Genomic DNA, 18,070 nt, shown 5'->3' on the forward strand with positions numbered 1-18,070 from the left:
ACGTCCTAGGTGATGATAAGTGAGACAGAAATGTGTTTGAAAGCATTAGAAAAGTGTAAAAACCAATACTACTCTCCCTAAAAATCAATTTTTGACAAATACATGCAAACAGGCATTTATGCAATTAATAATAAAGACCAAATACATAAAAGTGACGTCTCAACACATACTGGCCTAAATTATGATTGTAATACCCAGAGCAATATAGCATATAGCATAAAGCAGGTGATATAGAGAGAAAATTTGGCCTGATAGTCTGAAAACAATCCTTAGAAAGACCAGTTTGAAGATTTCCAATGCTTAAGGTACTGAGAAATCATATCAGAAACCCACTTTGGGGCTCCTGGGTGGCTCAGATGACTGATCGTCAGACTCTTGATTTGGCTCAGTTTATGATCCCAGGTTGGTGGGATTGAGCCCCGCATCAGGCTCCATGATGCATGTGGAGGCTGCCTGAGATACTTTCTCTCTCCAACTGCCCCTCTCCCCAACTTGTGTTCTGTCTCTCTCAAAGAAAAAAGAAGAAAAAAAAAACAAATCTTTTTATCATGACAATAAATATAATTATGCTTTAAGTAAATAACCCCATAAATGTTCTGTTATTGCTAAACGATGAGCAATTATCTAATCAATTAGCAGTTATGATAAAATTCATTCATAAAAAATCCATCTAATATTTGAATAAGAAAGATATTTGGACAGTGTGAGCCATCCTTGTCTCTGTTAGTATTAAAGTTAAATTGAGAAGGTCAGGTTGGAATCATCCCTAATGGTATACCAGGGTGGCTCAGTCTTTTAAGCATCTAACTCTTGATTTTGGCTCAAGTCATGATCTCACGGTTCGTGGGATCAAGCCCCAAGTCAGACTCCGTGCTGCTCTCAGCGTGTGCTGCTATCAGCACAGAGTCTGCTTGGGTCTCTCTATTCCCTCTCTCTCTGCCCCTCCCCCACTCAAGCTCTTTGTCTCTCTCTTTCTCTCAATAAATAAATAAACTTAAAAGAAAAAGAAGTATCCCTAACAGTTTTGCTTCAGCAAGGTTTGTTTCTGTCCCTGCTCATTATATTTAAACTTAAACCTATGGAGAATATTTGCTGGTGTGAAAATATTTAAAGGAGGAGGCCACTAGACAGGGGTGGCTCTAACGCCTCATTAACCAAACCAAACACTAAGCCAGAGTCTGTGCATTTGAATCCAAGAAAATGAACCCTGAGGACAGCCAGTCACAAACAGCCACCTAGGCTTTCCCAAATCAGACAACTGCTTAAGCTATAACCAAATAATTGCTTTGCTTCTTTTTCTCCTCTATAACAACTTTGCCCCTAGCTTCTGTGGGTGGAATGCTTCCAACTAGCTCCAGGGTCATTTCCTCCAGGAAACCTTCCATGATGTCCACCAAAGGCATCCCTCTTTGATGCTTCAATATTTTTCTGAGCATGATTGTAACACTGCTTTTACTACATTGCTTGGAAATTATAAATTGTATTTGTGTGTGTTCATCTTTTCTTCCCAACGTGTTTGTAAACATCAAAAGCATGGGAGTTTTGGTATGAAATTACTTAAGACCACATAGCACCATTTCAGCCTTCCTTAGCGCTACTGCTATCTGACTGTGTGACTTAAACTCTCTGAATCTCAATTTCATCTTCTGTACAGGATGATGAAGTTAATAGTAATTTTACAATGTTACTTTGAGATGTAAATGAGTGGGCCCATGTGAGAAATGTGATTATACCTTGAATATCTCTCTTTCCATACGGTATCTAACTCAGTGACAGGCACATGGAAGGCATCATTTTAATAAATGTTTACAGAGGGAGTGGGTGAATCTTATAGGGAATATTTTGTGAGAAGGAAGGCACCCTGGCTCTATGGTGGGTGGGAAGTGGCTATCTGTGGAGATAAGAAACCTCAGGGAAGGCAGACCTCCTGGGTACACTCTGAATGATAGCATGGGAAAACCGACTCCCAGGAGACCATGAGGGGGACATTTCTATCCCAGTCCTCATGCTGTGCTAGTCATATCAGAAGGAAGTCTCTGAGGACTCCAGCAGGTGTGAAGTCTATCCTCCTTCCTTCCCAGCTTCCTGAGGAGAAGCTGACATACAGAACTGAACCTGGACTTTGTTGTTGTTGTTAAGTTTATTTATTTATTTTGAGAGAGAAAGAGAGAGGATCCCAAGCAGGCTCCATGCTGTCAACTCAGAGCCCAACCTGGTGCTTGATCTCTTGAACCGTGAGATCATGCATGACCTGAGCTGAAATCAAGAGTCAGACGCTTCACTGACTGAACCATCCAGGTATCCTGAACCTGGTCTTTTTAAGTCCTGAATGTTTCTAGGCATTTTATTTCTTCTGCCCAGTTGTAATTTGTCTTTCAATGCTGTGGGAAAAAACTTTCTGAGTGTTCTCTATATATGCTTTCCAATATAGGGTAGCTATTGAACAGTTAAAATGTGGCTAGTCTGACTAAATAACTGGTATTTAAATTCACTTAAGATTTAAATTGTACAGGGCAAGCGTATATAGTAAATAAAAGGTTCTCATCACATGGTAATTTGAAATGTCAACAAACACATTTGTATAGAATTGCACTGTTCAAATTTTTTTTTTTTTTTTTCTGTCTCAAATCTACTCTCTACACAGCGACCAGAGGAACTGACCAGGTCCCTGACCTGCTTAAAAATTCCTCAATGGGTTTCTATCATTTTCAGGATCAGGTCCCCTGCTATTTGAGTTCTCCAGGATCTGTACTTACCTATTGATGCAGCCACTCCTGTCCTTGCTGTCCACCCCAGACACACTATCCTTTGCTTTGTCCATGCTGTTCCCATTGCCCCAATCACCTTTTCCCCTTGTCCCACTGCTTTCTTTGCCAAGCTTATTCCTACCTGCCCTTGAAGAGTTAGATCAAACACTCTCCTCCAGGAAGTTTCCCCTAAACATCCCTTAGCCTATCCTCTCTACCCCAGGCTGGGTTGTATGCCTCCCTCTGGGCTCCCACAGCCTCCCATGGTTGCTCTAATCAGAACATCGATCATGCTAGGTTATAATTATGGATTAATTCTCCTTTCTTTTTTGGATTGCGAGCTTCTAGAAACCACGGACAGCGGTATATTCATTTCTTTCTTTATCTTCGGTGTGAAAAGTAATAAAAGGAAACCTCATTTAGAAAGGAGTCAGGAGGTGAGCAGAGGGCAGAGGGCAGAGGGAGCTGTCAAGTTGAGTACTCCTTGTTTCCTACAGACCTACTGGAAGTGAGGAAAAATGAGAAACAGTCACAACACACTCAATGAAAACCTGTCACAACACACTCAATGAAAATCTGGTATACTTTAAACTCCTAGTTTCGTCCAATGGACTTTATAACAGCATTTCCAACTTTCCCCCTTTTCTCTATGAGAGAGCATCTCTCTCCTTTCCAGGAGGCCTTGTCTGTGGTTTTGCCACAGTTTGCTTGTCTCAGGTTGCAATTCTCTATTCCCAGAGAAACCTGTTTTTATTGGTAAAACAGCTGGCAGTTGTATCTGTTTTTTCAGAAAAATGTTTAATGTTTATTTGTGAGTGTGTGTGTGTGAGAGGGAGAGAGAGAAAGAGAGAGAATGAACGGGGTGGGGGTGGGGGGACAGAGAGAGGGAGACGCAGAATCTGAAGCAGGATCCAGACTCTGAGCTGTCAGCACAGAGCTCTAAGGGAAGCAGGGCTCCAGATCATGACCTGAGCTGAAGTCAGAGGCTTAACCCACTGAGCCCCTCGGCACCCCTGTCATTTTTATTTTTTAAGTTCAACACTAGCATCTGCACAGAGCCTACTCAGGAATGGAATCAAGGTATGTTTATGTTAATTGTTCGAAAACATGCCAGGTTCTTTATTTACCATAATTATAGTTATAAAATGCATTTTAGCCTGTCTCATTTGTGACTTACTGCACTCTTTGTGGTAGGCAGCACTGTTGTTTGGGTTTGTTGGAAAAGGAATCTGAGGCTCAATGTCTCTTTAAGTGATTTGCCCAAGAGATTGAGTAGAACCTTGGTTCTCAAAGGCCTTTTTTTCCATTTTGTTATACTTCATGAAGCTCCTTTGTCCTCTTCAGCCTTCAGTGACCCCTCCCACACTGAAATTCCTATAGCCCCCACAGCCTTTACCAATCATTAGGATTGATGTGTAAAAGCTTGTGTATATTCATCTTGATAGTTGTAGTGACAAGGCTTGTGAATTTTTAAACTACTCAGCTATGGAGGGCTATTTCTGATGAGTTTTTTCATGTAACTTTTTGTAGAGGTTCTTCTGGTGCCCAAACTGTTATGCCCAGAATTCGTGATCCCCAAAGACCGCCAGGGAGCCGAGTCCAATGTAAAAGCAAAAGAGCCTTTATTCGAGCTAGCTCGAGCTCAATCCCCTACCTGCACCTACGCAGCGGTGAGATACCGGGGAGAAAGAGCGAGTTTCAAAAGCACAAAGGTTTTATTGGGGCCTAGGGGCAGTTGGTGAGGTAATGGCTGTGGCCTCAGCCGATTGGCTGGGGAAGGGTCGGAGTCCTGTTAGGCAGGCGAGCAGGAGGTTACTCAAGGGGAGGAGGCGTGGTCAAGGTGAAGGACACAGAACAAGATGGAGTTGGCTGGCGTAGGCCCGCCCTTTCATTCCCCCCTTGTCATGTAGCTTACGGACCCAATCATGGGACCAGCTGCATTTATGGTGACAAGGGGAACAGAGTTTGCAGGTTTACACAAAGTTCTGGGAACCAAGTGTCCCTGGGTTGGCTCTGGGAGGTCTGATTAAGTATTGTCCCCGAGCTGGTGTCTGTGATCTGCCAGGTGATGTTTTGGGGGGCGTGGGGACTCCCAGCAGCATGAGCAATGACAAGCAGAGTTAACAGAGTTACCAATATTAGGTGGGTTGAATGCGCTGTAGCTTGAGCTTGAGTGGGTTGTGTTGGTCCCGATTGATGGCTCATCACGTGACGAAGTCCTTCCAGATCGAGGAGGGGTCCGCTGGCCGAACGTGGGTGTGATGGACCCAGGTCGCAATGCCTTCTACTTTGAGAGCGGTGGGTGTTGTCAGCACCACGATGTAGGGTCCCTTCCAGTGCGGCTCGAGGGTCTCTCGGTGGTGCCTCTTAACGTAGACCCAGTCTCCTGGCCTGTACTGGTGAGGTGTCAGGGTTGGGCCGGCCCCGTAGATGGCACGGAGGCGCAGCCAAATGTCCTCATGCGCCTTCTGGAGCCCTCTCAAGGAAAGAAAAAGTTCTTGATCTTTAAACTCAGTAAAAAGTTCAGCTCGAAGGTTGGGAATAACAGGGGGTGGCCTGCCAAACATGATCTCGTAGGGAGTAAAACCCAGAGTGTAAGGAGTGTTTCTAACCCGGTAAAGGGCATATGGTAGGAGAGTCACCCAGTCCCCGCCAGTCTCCATGGTTAATTTGGTAAGGGTTTCTTTTAGGGTTCTATTCATTCTTTCTACTTGTCCTGAGCTCTGGGGCCTATAAGCACAATGTAATTTCCAGTTTGCCCCCACCGCCTTGGCTACTGCCTGTGTTGCCTGCGAGATAAAAGCTGGTCCATTGTCTGATCCTACCATGGCAGGAAAACCATACCTGGGTAAGATGTCTTCTAGTAGCTTCTTAGCCACTGTCTGAGCCGTTTCATGCTTGGTTGGGTATGTCTCCACCCAGCCAGAGAAGGTGTCTGTAAATACTAAAAGGTATTTATAACCATACTTTCCTGGTTTGACTTCAGTGAAGTCGGCTTCCCATTGTGCTCCCGGTCTGGTGCCTCTGAGCCTGGTTCCTTTTTTATTTGATGTGGCTCTCGCATTGGTGAGTTGGCAGGTCTTGCAGGCAGATACAACTTGCTCTATTTTGGTGTCCTGTTGGTGAATCTTGATTCTGGCATGTCGGATTAAGTCTTTTAATTTTCAGGCCCCCAGGTGAGTAGACCGATGCACATGCTCTAATATTGAGACTCCGAGCCGGTCTGGCAGCACAAGCTCCTTGTTAGGTGTATACCACCATCCCTTTATCTCCTGGGCCATGGGGAGTTTCTTGATCCACTGTAACTCCTCCTGGGAGTATTTGGGCTGGGCTGGTAAAACTGGGTCTCCCAAGTCTGGTAGTTGTTAAGCCATTTTCTAGCTCCCAGCATCAGCGCCTTGGTGAGGGCTATGAGCTCTGCTCGCTGGGCTGACGTTCCGGAGGGTAGAGCCTCCACCCATACAGTGTCCGTTTCGGTGACCACCACTGCACCTGCATACCTGTGTCCGTCTCGCACAAAGCTGCTGTCATCAGTGAACCAAGTAGCCTCGGCATCGGGGAGGGGCCAGTTGGTCAGGTCCGTCTGGAATCCATGTACTTGTTCCAGGATTCCTGCAGTCACATAGTGGAGCACCTAGGTCAGGGTCGGGCAGCAGGGTTGCAGGATTGAGGGCTGCACTGGGGTGGAACCGCACTCGTGGAGGGTTGAGTAGGAGGCTCTGGTAATGAGTCATATGTGTGTTGCTCATCCGTCTATCAGGAGGCTGTTTCAGGACCCCTTCAATGGCGTGTGGGGTCGTGATCCAGATCTCCCGTCCTAGGGTCAGTTTGTCTGCGTCCTTGACTAGGAGTGCTGTCGCCGCAATAATTCTTAGGCATGGCGGCCAGCCGGCAGCCACTGGGTGTAGTTTCTTGGACAGGTAAGCCACTGGGCGGTTCCAGGGGCCTAAGTTAGAACCCCTTTTGCTATTCCCTTATGTTCGTCTACAAAGAGGTGGAAGGGCTTCGTAATGTCTGGTAGGCCCAGGGCTGGGGCACTTAGGAGGGCCTTTTTTAACTGATTAAAGGCAGTTTCTTCTTTTTCAGCCCATTTAAATGTTTTCTCCTCTTTAGTAGCTTCATATAGGGGCCTGGCAATCTCAGCAAAACCTGGAACCCAGAGGCAGCAGTAGCCGGCTGATCCTAAGAATTCCCTTGCTTCTCTTCAGGAGGTGGGAGTAGGGATCTTTAGGACAGTTTCTTTTCTGGCATCTGATAACCACCGCTGTCCGCCCTCCAGGATATATCCCAGGTAACTTACCCTCTCCCTGCATATCTGAGCCTTCTTCGTGGATGCCCGGTACCCTAGGGCCCCCAGGGTAGCCAGCAGGTCCTGGGTCCCTCGCTCACAGCCTTTGGCCATGTCGGCAGCAATCAGGATGTCATCTACGTACTGTAGGAGGGTGAGGCCAGGGTGCTCCCTTCTGTACTCACCCAGGTCCTCGTGTAGTGCCTCGTCGAAGATGGTGGGTGAATTTTTGAATCCCTGAGGTAGCCATGTCCAGGTGAGTTGCCCACTGTAGCCCTCCTCCGGATCATGCCACTCGAAGGCAAACAAGGGTTGGCTCTGGGGTGCCAGCAGCAGACTGAAGAAGGCGTCCTTTAAATCCAGTACAGTATACCAGACCCTGGAGGGCGCCAAGGAGCTCAAGAGAGTATATGGGCTGGGAACAGTTGCGTGTATGTCCGTGACCCTCTTATTTACTTCCCGGAGGTCTTGTACCAGTCGGTAGTCATTTGTGTGAGGCCTTTTGACCGGCAGTAGGGGGGTGTTCCAGGGAGACTGGCAAGGAACTAGTACCCCTAGGCTTTGTAGTCTCCGGATGTGTGGCTGGATCCCCTTCCGGGCCTCCTGAGACATGGGGTATTGTTTGATCCTTACCGGACTCTCTCCTGGCTTGAGCTCTACCAGGACCGGGGTCCTGTGAGCGGCTAGTCCTATCCCCCCCGGTCTCTGCCCAAACCGAGGGGAATTCTCGTAGCCATCTGTCTATATTATCCTCTCTTGGGAGCGCCTCCTGGTGGAGGTGGTATTCATCCAGTTTCATGGTCAGGACCTGGATGGGGTGGCCCTTGCCATCGGTGACCTGAGGCCCCCCTTGTGTGAAAGTTATCTGAGCTCCAATCTTGGTCAGTAAGTCCCATCCTAACAGCGGGTAGGGGCATTCTGGTATTACCATAAAGGAGTGGGATACCCGTCCCGTCCCCAAATCTACCGTTCTTCGGGTAGTCCATGAATACTGGCTCATACCAGTTGCCCCTTGTACCCAGGACTTCTTGCTGGCTAGTTTTCCTTGTGGGGTGTGGAGGACCGAATGTTGTGCTCCGATGTCGACAAGGAAGTCCACAGGGGTCCCCTCCACTTTAAGAGTTACCCTGGGTTCGGTGAGAGGGTCCGAACCCTGACTCCCCTAATCACTTAGTTCATCTAGCTCTAGGACTTTTACTCGATCAGTCTTGCTTCCCTTCCCGCTGGCCCTTTTTGGACAATCCCGGGCCCAATGCCCTATCTCCTTGCAGTATGCACACTGATCTTTCTGCAGCCTCTGCTTCCCCCCCTTTGTGGTTCCTTTACCTTTTCTTGCGTCGTCTGCCAGCTGCCAGAGATGGCGGTCTCGTTCCTCGGGGAAGTCAGCAGTGGTAGCTAGTAGTATTCTGTCCAGGTCTCGAGTCTGCTTACTGCTGACAGCCGCCATGGCGCGAGCCTGCTTGTCCTCAGGAGGCTCCCGGTTATTATATACCTTTTCGGCTACCACCAGTAAGTTGCAGACTTTTTTCTCCTGGTCTATCTATTTTCTGTAATTTTCTCCTAATGTCTATGGCCCATTGGTTTACAAAGGCCATGATAACAGCTGCCTTCCTTTCCGGAGCCTCTGGATCCCTGGGGGTATAGGTACGGAATGCCTTCATGCTCCGTTCTAAAAAGGCAGCCGGAGATTCATCTTTTCCCTGTTGTACATTTCCTACCTTGGCCAAATTGGTTGGCTTTCTAGCAGCCATTCGGAGACACCCCCCATTAGAGTCTGGCGGTAGACCCGGAGCCTCTCCTTACCTTGTGCCATGTTGAAATCCCACTGGGGCCGAGTTAAGGGGAAGGAGGCATCTATCTGAGCCTGGTTGGTGGTGGGATTCCCGTCTGCTCCTGGAACTAGTTTTCGGGCCCCATTGAGGATTCTTTCTCTTTCTTCAGTCATGAACAGGACATGCAAAAGCTTCTGGCAATCGTCCCACGTGGGCTGATGGGTAAAAAGAACAGAGTCTAATAAATCAATAAGCCCTGCCGGTTTCTCGGAAAACTTAGGATTCTGAGCTTTCTAATTGTAGAGGTCACTAATGGCAAAAGGCCAATAGTGATGGGGCTGATTCCCCTCCGCGTCTGGGGGTCCAGTGGCTCACAGGGGCAGAACAGTGGAGTCGGCGGCGGAGGCGGATTGCTCCCTCTGAGCCCTTTGTCTGGTAAAGGGTCGGCTTCCCACCGGAGCGTTTCTGCCTCCCGCTCTCGGAACAGCATCTGCCTCCCCCGGACAGGGAGGATGGTGTTCTTCCGGCATCCTAGAGGGGTTATACGGGGGAGGAAAAATTAATTCTTCTTCAGTCCCCCCTTGTAGGACAGGGTAGAGGGGTGCTGAAGGCTGGGTAAGACTTTTCTTCTTCTTTGTCCCCTGCAAGGCAAGAATGGGTTTTGGCTCTGGAGGGAGTGGGGCTAGGAAAGGCTTAAGCCAAGAGGCTGGGTCTTCTACAAGGTCCCGCCAAGTGATAATGTAAAGGAGCTGATCAAGATGGCCCATCTTAGGCTGAGAGATGATACTCCTGACTCGGTGGATGGTAGGGAGGTCGAAGGTCCCCTCTGGTGGCCATCCGACATTGAAAGTTGGCCACTCGCTACAACAAAAAACCTGCCATCGACCCTTTCGGACTTCCACGCTGAGGTTGTTAGCTCTTCCCCTCACATCCTTAAAGTGATTAATCATAATACTTAGAGGAGTAGTCTGAGTCTGTCCCATAACATCCATCCAGTAAGTCCACAGAACAAAACAGAGAAACACAAAAACAAACAGGGCCCCTAAAAAGTCTTCCAACTCCATGGAAGCAAAACTGAAAGCTATCTCAGACCTTTGAGGGGGTTCCACGTCCCTCCAAAACCGATGAGGGGATTCCACGTCCCTCCAAAAGGGAGGATCGGAACGTCTTCTGAAACTCCCGGCCCGTGGTCCTCCAGTGCGTCCACTTAGACCGCGTCGGGCACTACCAGAATTTCAGAAATGAGCTCACACAGAAAAGACGGAACGAACAGACACTAACCGTGGCCAGTCAGGCTCTCCGGGTCGGGAGTCCCTCGGGGGTCTTGGGGATCCTGGACGAGCCCCCAAATGTTATGCCCAGAATTCGTGATCCCCAAAGACCGCTAGGGAGCCAAGTCCGATGTAAAAGCAAAAGAGCCTTTATTCGAGCTAGCTCGAGCTCAATCCCCTACCTGCACCTACGCAGTGGTGAGATACACCAGGGAGAGAGAGCGAGTTTCAGAAGCACAAAGGTTTTATTGGGGCCTAGGGGCAGTTGGTGAGGTAATGGCTGTGGCCTCAGCCGATTGGCTGGGGAAGGGTCGGAGTCCTGTTAGGCAGGCGAGCAGGAGGTTACTCAAGGGGAGGAGGCGTGGTCAAGGTGAAGGACACAGAACAAGATGGAGTCAGCTGGCTTAGGCCCGCCCTTTCAAAACCTTATTCCTGATTTCAGTGTAGCTCTAAGCCTGTTACTAGCTCAAATGCTTTCTGGTCCATCTGCTTTTCTGCCTCAAGGCTTTCTTTCAAATCCTAGTAGAATGCTTAGCCCTGGGCAAGCATAATCAGGAAATGTTAATGAGTTCCAGCTGGGGGATTGAGATAACCCTCACATAATGGGGATGAAAATTAAGAGGTAAATGACCCAGTTTCCTTGCTATTTGGTGGTGCAAAGCTGAGGCACCTTCTACATGGTTTTCAGAGGGTCTCCAGTAAGCTCAAGCCCAATTATCTAGTAAAGCTATCAGCTCAATATCACACTTTGCTTGGCTTTTCCACTTTCCCCTCTTTCATTCTGTCTCCCTCCCATCTGTTTCTGGAGCTTACTTCCCAAACAAATTACCAGCAACCAAGTCCTGGCCTCAGATTTTGCTTTTGGGGAACCCAACTGAAGACATTACTTAGCTATACAGGAGTTTCTTTAGAGATAATGTTTTGCCCTGGGAGTTTTGTGCTCTAGCCTCCTGGACTTCTTTGAGTATCACTGCTGTTCCCTACACTCTGCCTTGCTCATGCTGCTCCCTCTGCCTGGCACAGTCTTCCTTTCCTTTGCCTGGCTGACAGCTATTCATTCTTCAAGACTCAGCTAGGGTATCCACTCCTCTTTAGGATTTTCGTTGTTTTACTCCTGCCACCTCTAATTGAGAGTTCTCTCTGTGATTCGGTAGCACTTCAAGCACTAGTTAACCTCTACCAAAGCCATTTTCTCTCCATCTCTCTCTTTTTGTTTCTGTGACTACATCCTTTTGTTCAGTAAAGAAATGTATGGAGTGTCCACTCTCTGGTGGGCTAACATCCTAGAATAAGTTGAAGTCCAGGCTGGAGGTGGTGTCTCTATGAGGTATATAAAGCCATAATCTCTTCCTTTCTCTGTGAGACCTTTGAAGAGAAGGGGCCTAGAATGGTAGTTGTTAAAAAACTAAGTGCTCAACAAAACTGGTAGGATGTGCAGGAGTGAACTTAGGATTCATTTTTCCTTCCACAAACATTTACTTTTATGAAGCACTTACCTTGTGTCAAGCACTATGCTGTGGTATGGAGTATACCTAGATGAAGTGTCAGACCCCAGGCATCAGAGAGCTCACCCCACCCTTAAGTGAGGAAGAGAGAAGTAAATAATGCATAAAGCATTGTCAGCATCAGGCCAGGGACACACAGGTGACTGTGGGAGGATAAAGCAGCTCAGAAAAGTGTAATGTTTAGCTTGGTCTTAGAAGATAGTGTCGATTCACCAGGGGGAGATGGGAAAATACATCCTAAGTATACTGAGAAATACAGCAGTAAAGTCTAGGGTTAGGGCTGGTACAGTTGTAGAGGGGCAAGGAGCCAGAACTCTTTGGGCCTCTTCGAGTTTGGTATCGGTGGGCACAGAACTATTGATTCCTCGGTGCATTTCAGTTGAAGAAATAGGTTACCCAGCACCTCGACCAGAACCAGGCAGGCCAGGAGGAGATGTGTTGGGAAATCAGGAAATCTGTCTCAAGTCCCAAATTGAGCTTCAACCACAGTAAAGCCAGTCCTTACATGTCTGGGGTGGGCAGGAAGAACCCCTCAGTGCAGCAGAGCGCCATCCCAGCACAATGGGTCCCCAGAGGTGGCTGAGCATGCTCAGTTGCCAGGACTCGAATGTTCAGGAGCAAAATGAGAAGTGCTGGGGACTCCTAGCCCTGTGGGCACCTGGGCCCAAGAGGACTGGGGCCATGGGGGGGCGGGGCCTCAGGCGACTGCTCCCTCCCAGCCCACCTACCACCTCCCCGCCAGGCCCTCTACATTGTTCCCAGTCTTCCTGAGGAAGGTATGTCACCCCGAGGATCCTATTGCCCACTCCCCACTGCCCCGTGACTTTTGCGTGGGCTTAGATGTGGAGGGACAACAAAACATGGTGGAGCAGAGCCAGAGGGCACCTGAGGCAGATCTGTGGAGGCGGTCGTTCAGGGGGAAGCGCTGAAGCAGCTGGGCAGTCCTGGGTCTGAGGGGAGAGGGGACTTGGGCATGGCCCTACTCCTGAGGAGGCGTCCCTGTGTGTTTGTGTGGTGGGGCTGGGACCTCGGGGTCAGGGGTCAAGGGAAGTCATACAACTCTGAATGGTGGGAAGGGACCTCGGAGTCCCAGAGAAGGCGCAGGGATGTATGTGCGAGTGTGCCCACTCCTGAGTGAGCATGAGCCCAGAAAGTGCTGGGACTCCAGGGAAGATACAGGACTCCAATCCTGAGGGGCGCTTGTGATGGGGCTGATCATAGGAGTGGGCTTAGTCATGGAGCAGGGTACACAGACTTGTGGGAACATGGGAGGGCTCCCTAAAGGGACATGGTTTGATAGAGTCTCTAATTGTGAGGAGGCAGTTATCTGTGAGGCGAGTGTTACTGTAATATCAGGCAGTGCCATGGAAAGGGGGTATACACTGAATATTTGTGTTTTGGGGAAGTACAGTGCCTTAGTTTCCGCCCAGGCCACCCAGAAAGTATACAAATCCTTCTGTGGGTTCTGATAAAGACAAGAGGCTTGAGGGGGCACTCAGAGCCCCAGTCCTTCAGAACCTTGCCATCTGATGCTGGAGCCTGAGTTTGAGTATATATGGGATCAGTGATCTTGAAGGTCATTCAGAATCACAAAGGAGTTCATGTCCATCTACGTGTGGGTAGAAGATAGTCTTTAAGGTGCAGGAGACTGCTGGGAAGGAGAGACCCAGGTTCCTTTTCCTGAGGGGCCCCCAGTTGTGGGTTTGACTGGATTTGGAGAGTAGTGACCTAAGTGTCTCACAGGGTCAGGGAAAAGAGCAAGGGCTTTCACAGTCTTGTGTATATGGGAGGGAGTTTGTACCTGAAAGGGGCTGTGGACTGGAGAACTGAAGCTTCAACACAAGTGATATCTGTGTGTGTGTGTGTGTGTGTGTGTGTGTAGTAAAGAAGTGGCTTTAGGGATATGTGTGGTGGTGAGTGATGGAAGTGGTATACACAATCTTGTATCCGTGTCCTGATTAGGTATTTTGGTTTCAAGAGTGATCCACTTGAATTATCCAGCCCTTGGCACTGGGGAAGGAAGGGTATGGATACTAAATATGGTTATACTAAGACCATATAATGACTGGAACTGGAGCTGAATGAAGCCATTGAGAATGAATGGTTCAAGAGACTGTTATCTCTCAAGACCTGCCTGGTTTCTCTTTGTTTCATCCATCAAGTAGTTCCTCTAGTCTTTTACACTGTACACTTTCTCATAACTTGAACATGCTCCTTCCTTTATTCATTCATCTGCTCAACAAATATTTATTGAGGGCCAACTCTATGTCAGATACCAACTCAGGCACTGGAAACTCTCTGCTTGTGATTTTCTTACCCTTTTTTTTTTCTTTCTTCCCCCTTACCCCCAGTCCCCAGACTTACTGGCTTTACATATATTATACATTCTATGCATTATTTTGTTGGTTATTGCCTGTTTGCTTCCACTAGAATGTAGGCTTCATGAAGGGAAGGGTTTTTTGTGTTTCTCAATCCCATATGTTTAGAGCTATACATGGTGTATAGTAGGTTTTTATTAAATATTTGTTGAATAAATAACTAAATGATCTGATAAAGTCTAGTTGTTCAAGAAACTTTCTGTGAGGAAGTATTATGAGATGAGATATAATAAGGATTAATTAAGTGAAGAGAAGGACGAGGAGTAGTCCAGGCAGAGCGAAACCATGTGCAAAGATCCTAAGGTAGCAGGAAATATAATCTATTATGTTTAAGGAGCTGAAAAAAAGACAAATATGGCTGCATGTAGGGCAACAGGAGAGGGAAAGAAGCTGAAACATATCTTGCAGGTCTTGACTACTATGATATGTATTTTCACCAAATATCTTAAGAATAGTAGGAAGCCATTGTGGACTCTTCAGCAGGAACATGACATGATTAGAATCATAAAAAAATATAACTGGTTACAGTATGGAAAGTACACAAGATATTAGAATGGATGTAGGTATACCTGTTAAAAGGTAGCAGTGGAGATGGAGAGAAGGAATTGAGAAATATTTAAGAGATAAAATTAATAGGATTTAGTAAAAGATGGGGATAAAGGAAAAAGAGGTATCCGGGCATGCTTCTAATTTTCTAATTCGTGATCTGGTTACTTGTTGGGGCCACTATGGAGGTAAGGAGCACTGGAAGGGATCTTGGCTATGTTTGAGAGGGAAGATCATGAGTTTGGTTTGGGACATATGGTGTCGGAGGTATCATTTATCGTTGAGCCATCCAGAGAAGTGAGAGATGGACAAGGCAGTTGAATGTGTAAGACAAGTCTGAGCTAACATGAAGATAATTAGTGAAGTCAAAAGTGTGGATGAAATTGCATAGAGGGACAGTGGGGTGTGGAGATTAGAGGCTTGGGATTAAGTGTTGAATAGCTGCAATTTTTCAGTGCTTTCCAAAGAGAATGAGGAGAATGGTCTTGAACATATGGAATGCTGCCAAATGATATAAAAATGAAGACTGAAAGACTAGATTCAGCAACAGTCTTAGCATTGTTGGTTACATTGATGAGAGAAAAATTGATGAAGGTAGGAGCCAAACCATATAAATTCTGAATTACGATGAATGGGCTTAGTCCTTGTTTCTTAATTCAGATTCCCAAGGGAGAGAAACTAGTAGACATGCATCATATTTTCACCGGATCATATCATAGATTTCAAGCCAGTGTAGGATTGACTGTTTTCGGATTAGATGTCCAGCTATTGCTGACTGGAGTCACCTGGTTTAAAACATGTCCATCTAGTGAGTTTTCATCTCAGTAGCAATAGCTAACATTTCTGGAGTGTTTACTATGTTCCAGATATTGTGCTAAGAGCTTTATATATTTTAATGTATGTCAGCATCATAACTAATTTCTAAGGTATTATCACTACCGTTTGAAGCAGTTTTGGCACAGAGAAGTTAAGCAACTTGCTCGAGATCTGCAAATAAGTGTAAGATTATACATGTTTGGGGCTTATTTTAAGTTTATTTATCTTGAGATAGCACACATGTGGGGAAAGAGCAGAGAGGGAGAGAGAATCCCAAGGAGGCTCCACACCACCAGTGCATATCTCTGCGGGGCATGAACCCGAGAACCAGGGGACCATGACCTGAGCCAAAGTCAGACACTTAACCAACTGAGCCAACCAGGCACCCCTGTTTGGGGCTTATTTTAACATTATCCAGATTCATTATTTGGCTTTCTCTTTATATTGCAACATTCTATATAATGAAGCAATAATAGCCATGATGAAATTCTTGTCCTACAGGAAACGTCATTCTAAGGTAAGCATATGTTAGCAAGGTAATGTGGAAAGAACTGGAATTCAGATCTTTGTTTAAAATCTGTTCCTGTAACCTATTAGATGAGAACTATGGACTCCATTTTCTGATCTATAGTTTCCTCATCTGTAAAATGGGGGTGATATCTGCAGGATAGTTGTGAATTCTAGAAATAATATATCTGAAGTGCATGAAAAATGATATTTTCTTAGTACCCCCTGAAGATTGAATGTCAAAAAATTAAGATGTATTACCTATACATATAAAAGCCAGCTCTAAGCATACAGTGATGAATTTAAGACATTCTTTTTTACCTCCTTTTTTTTCCCATTGGTATAATGTATTTACTGTTACAAGAAAGGCAGACACCAAGTTTAGGAGCATGTGGAATTGTTATGTGAACTAAATGTCATGGAATAGGTCTGTATATGAGATGGATTTTGAGGAATTTCTTGGAGTGAAGGGATAGTTAAATGCTTTTTTTTTTCCAAGCATATAGATAGCTCTGTTAGAAGGTCATATTTGCAAAAGGAATTTTCTTTAAAATATTATATACTTTTTAAATTTATGTATGTATGTATTACTGTTTATTTATTCTTGAGAGAAAGAGAGAAAGGAAAAAAAAAAAAAAAGAACAAACCGGGAAGGGGCAGAAAGAGAGAGAGAGGGACAGAGGATCTGAAGCAGGCTCTGTAGTAACAACAGACAGCCAGATGTGGGGCTTGAACTCACAAACCACGAGACCATGACCTGAGCTGAAGTGGGAAGCTTAACTGGCTGAGCCACCCTCGTGCCCCTAAAATATTGTACTTTAAAATGAGGACAAGAACGTTTGAATTTTTCTTCTTCTCCAACAATTTGACTATTAATAAAAATAAAACAGAAACCTTATAGCTAACTACATGTAGGAGTATTAGTCTCACCCTAGATTGCACTTGCTTCAATTTCTCAGATTCTTCTTCCTTGCCAACTGTATAAAAGAAAGCTTTGTGTGAATTACCTGGTCACATTTTGTTCCTGTATTGCCAAATGTGTTATTTTTGTGGAGGCCCATACCAACCAGAAATTTTATATTTAAACTTAAACCTATGGAGAATATATGCTGGTGTGAAAATATTTAAAGAAGGAGGCCACTAGACAGGGGTCGCTCTAAGGCCTCATTAACCAAACCAAACACTAAGCCAGAGTCCGTGCATTTGAATCCAAGAAAATGAACCCTGAGGACAGCCAGTCACTAACAGCCACCTAGGCTTTCCCAAATCAGACAACTGCTTAAGCTATAACCAGTCAAATAATTGCTTCTTTTTCTCCTCTATAAAAACCTGGCCCCTAGCTTCTGTGGGTGGAATGCTTCCAACTATTCTTGGTTTGCCTTGCAATTCCATTAGAAGTGTCATCAAATAAGCTCTTGAAAAATTTATCTATCTCAGCCTTCCTTTTTTTTTTAAGTTTAATTATTTTGGGAGAGCGAGAGAGGGAGAGAGGGAGAGAAGGAGAGCTAATCCTTAGCAGGGCTGCACTGTCAGAGCTGAGCTGATGCAGGACTCAAACCTATGAACCTGCGAGATCATGATCGGAGTCTAAACCAAGGGTCTGACACTTAACCAACTCAGCGACCCAGGTGCTTCTCAGTTTTCCTTTTCATATGGGAGAACATGGCTAATTATAAGATAAAATATTCTTTGTAGAAAGTAAATCCTATCAGAGAGATTAAAAACAAGCCTTCCTTAATATATGCTAAGTCATTTAAACCTGTATATTATTACATTGACAGTTTGTACAGTTTTAATTTCTACAGAATATATGAAGTGAGAGTGGTCATTGCTGTGTGTCCGTTAAGACTATTTTGGTTGCAAGGTACATAAAATTTAACTCGAATTGCTTTAAACAAAAGGCATAATCATTATCCCTGGAAACTGAGACTTCCAGCAGTATATATAAACTCATTAGCTGCTTAATTCAGAGGATCAAACAATGTCCCTCAATCCATTTGTTCTCTCCAGACCCTGGTTCTCTTTCATATAAGCTCCATTGTCAGGTAGACTTCTTGTGTTTGCAAGTTGGGTACCACTAGGCCAACTACTGCAAAGAAAGCAGATGAATTCTCTGTGGGAAATCTTAGTAAAACCTGCTTTAGTTGGTTCTCATGAGGTCAGTGTGTATCCTTGAGCCAATCACTGAGGTAGACAAATGTGAGGCTTTTGTTGGCCAGGTTTGAGTCATATGCCAGGCC

General features: G+C 45.9%; 1 long non-coding RNA gene across 1 annotated transcript; it reads right to left on the reverse strand.

The window, feature by feature from the left end:
* Positions 1–5,796: 5,796 nt before the first annotated feature.
* On the reverse strand, positions 5,797–16,584 carry LOC125159618 (uncharacterized). Its single transcript, XR_007149848.1, has 6 exons — positions 16,574–16,584; positions 12,224–12,231; positions 11,302–11,307; positions 8,228–8,232; positions 7,669–7,679; positions 5,797–6,359 (listed from the first exon to the last, which is right to left on the reverse strand). It is a non-coding gene; the product is annotated as an uncharacterized LOC125159618 (long non-coding RNA).
* Between the last annotated feature and the right edge of the window lie 1,486 nt (positions 16,585–18,070).

The sequence above is a fragment of the Prionailurus viverrinus genome, chromosome A2, assembly GCF_022837055.1.
Source record: "Prionailurus viverrinus isolate Anna chromosome A2, UM_Priviv_1.0, whole genome shotgun sequence".
Lineage (NCBI taxonomy): Eukaryota > Metazoa > Chordata > Mammalia > Carnivora > Felidae > Prionailurus > Prionailurus viverrinus.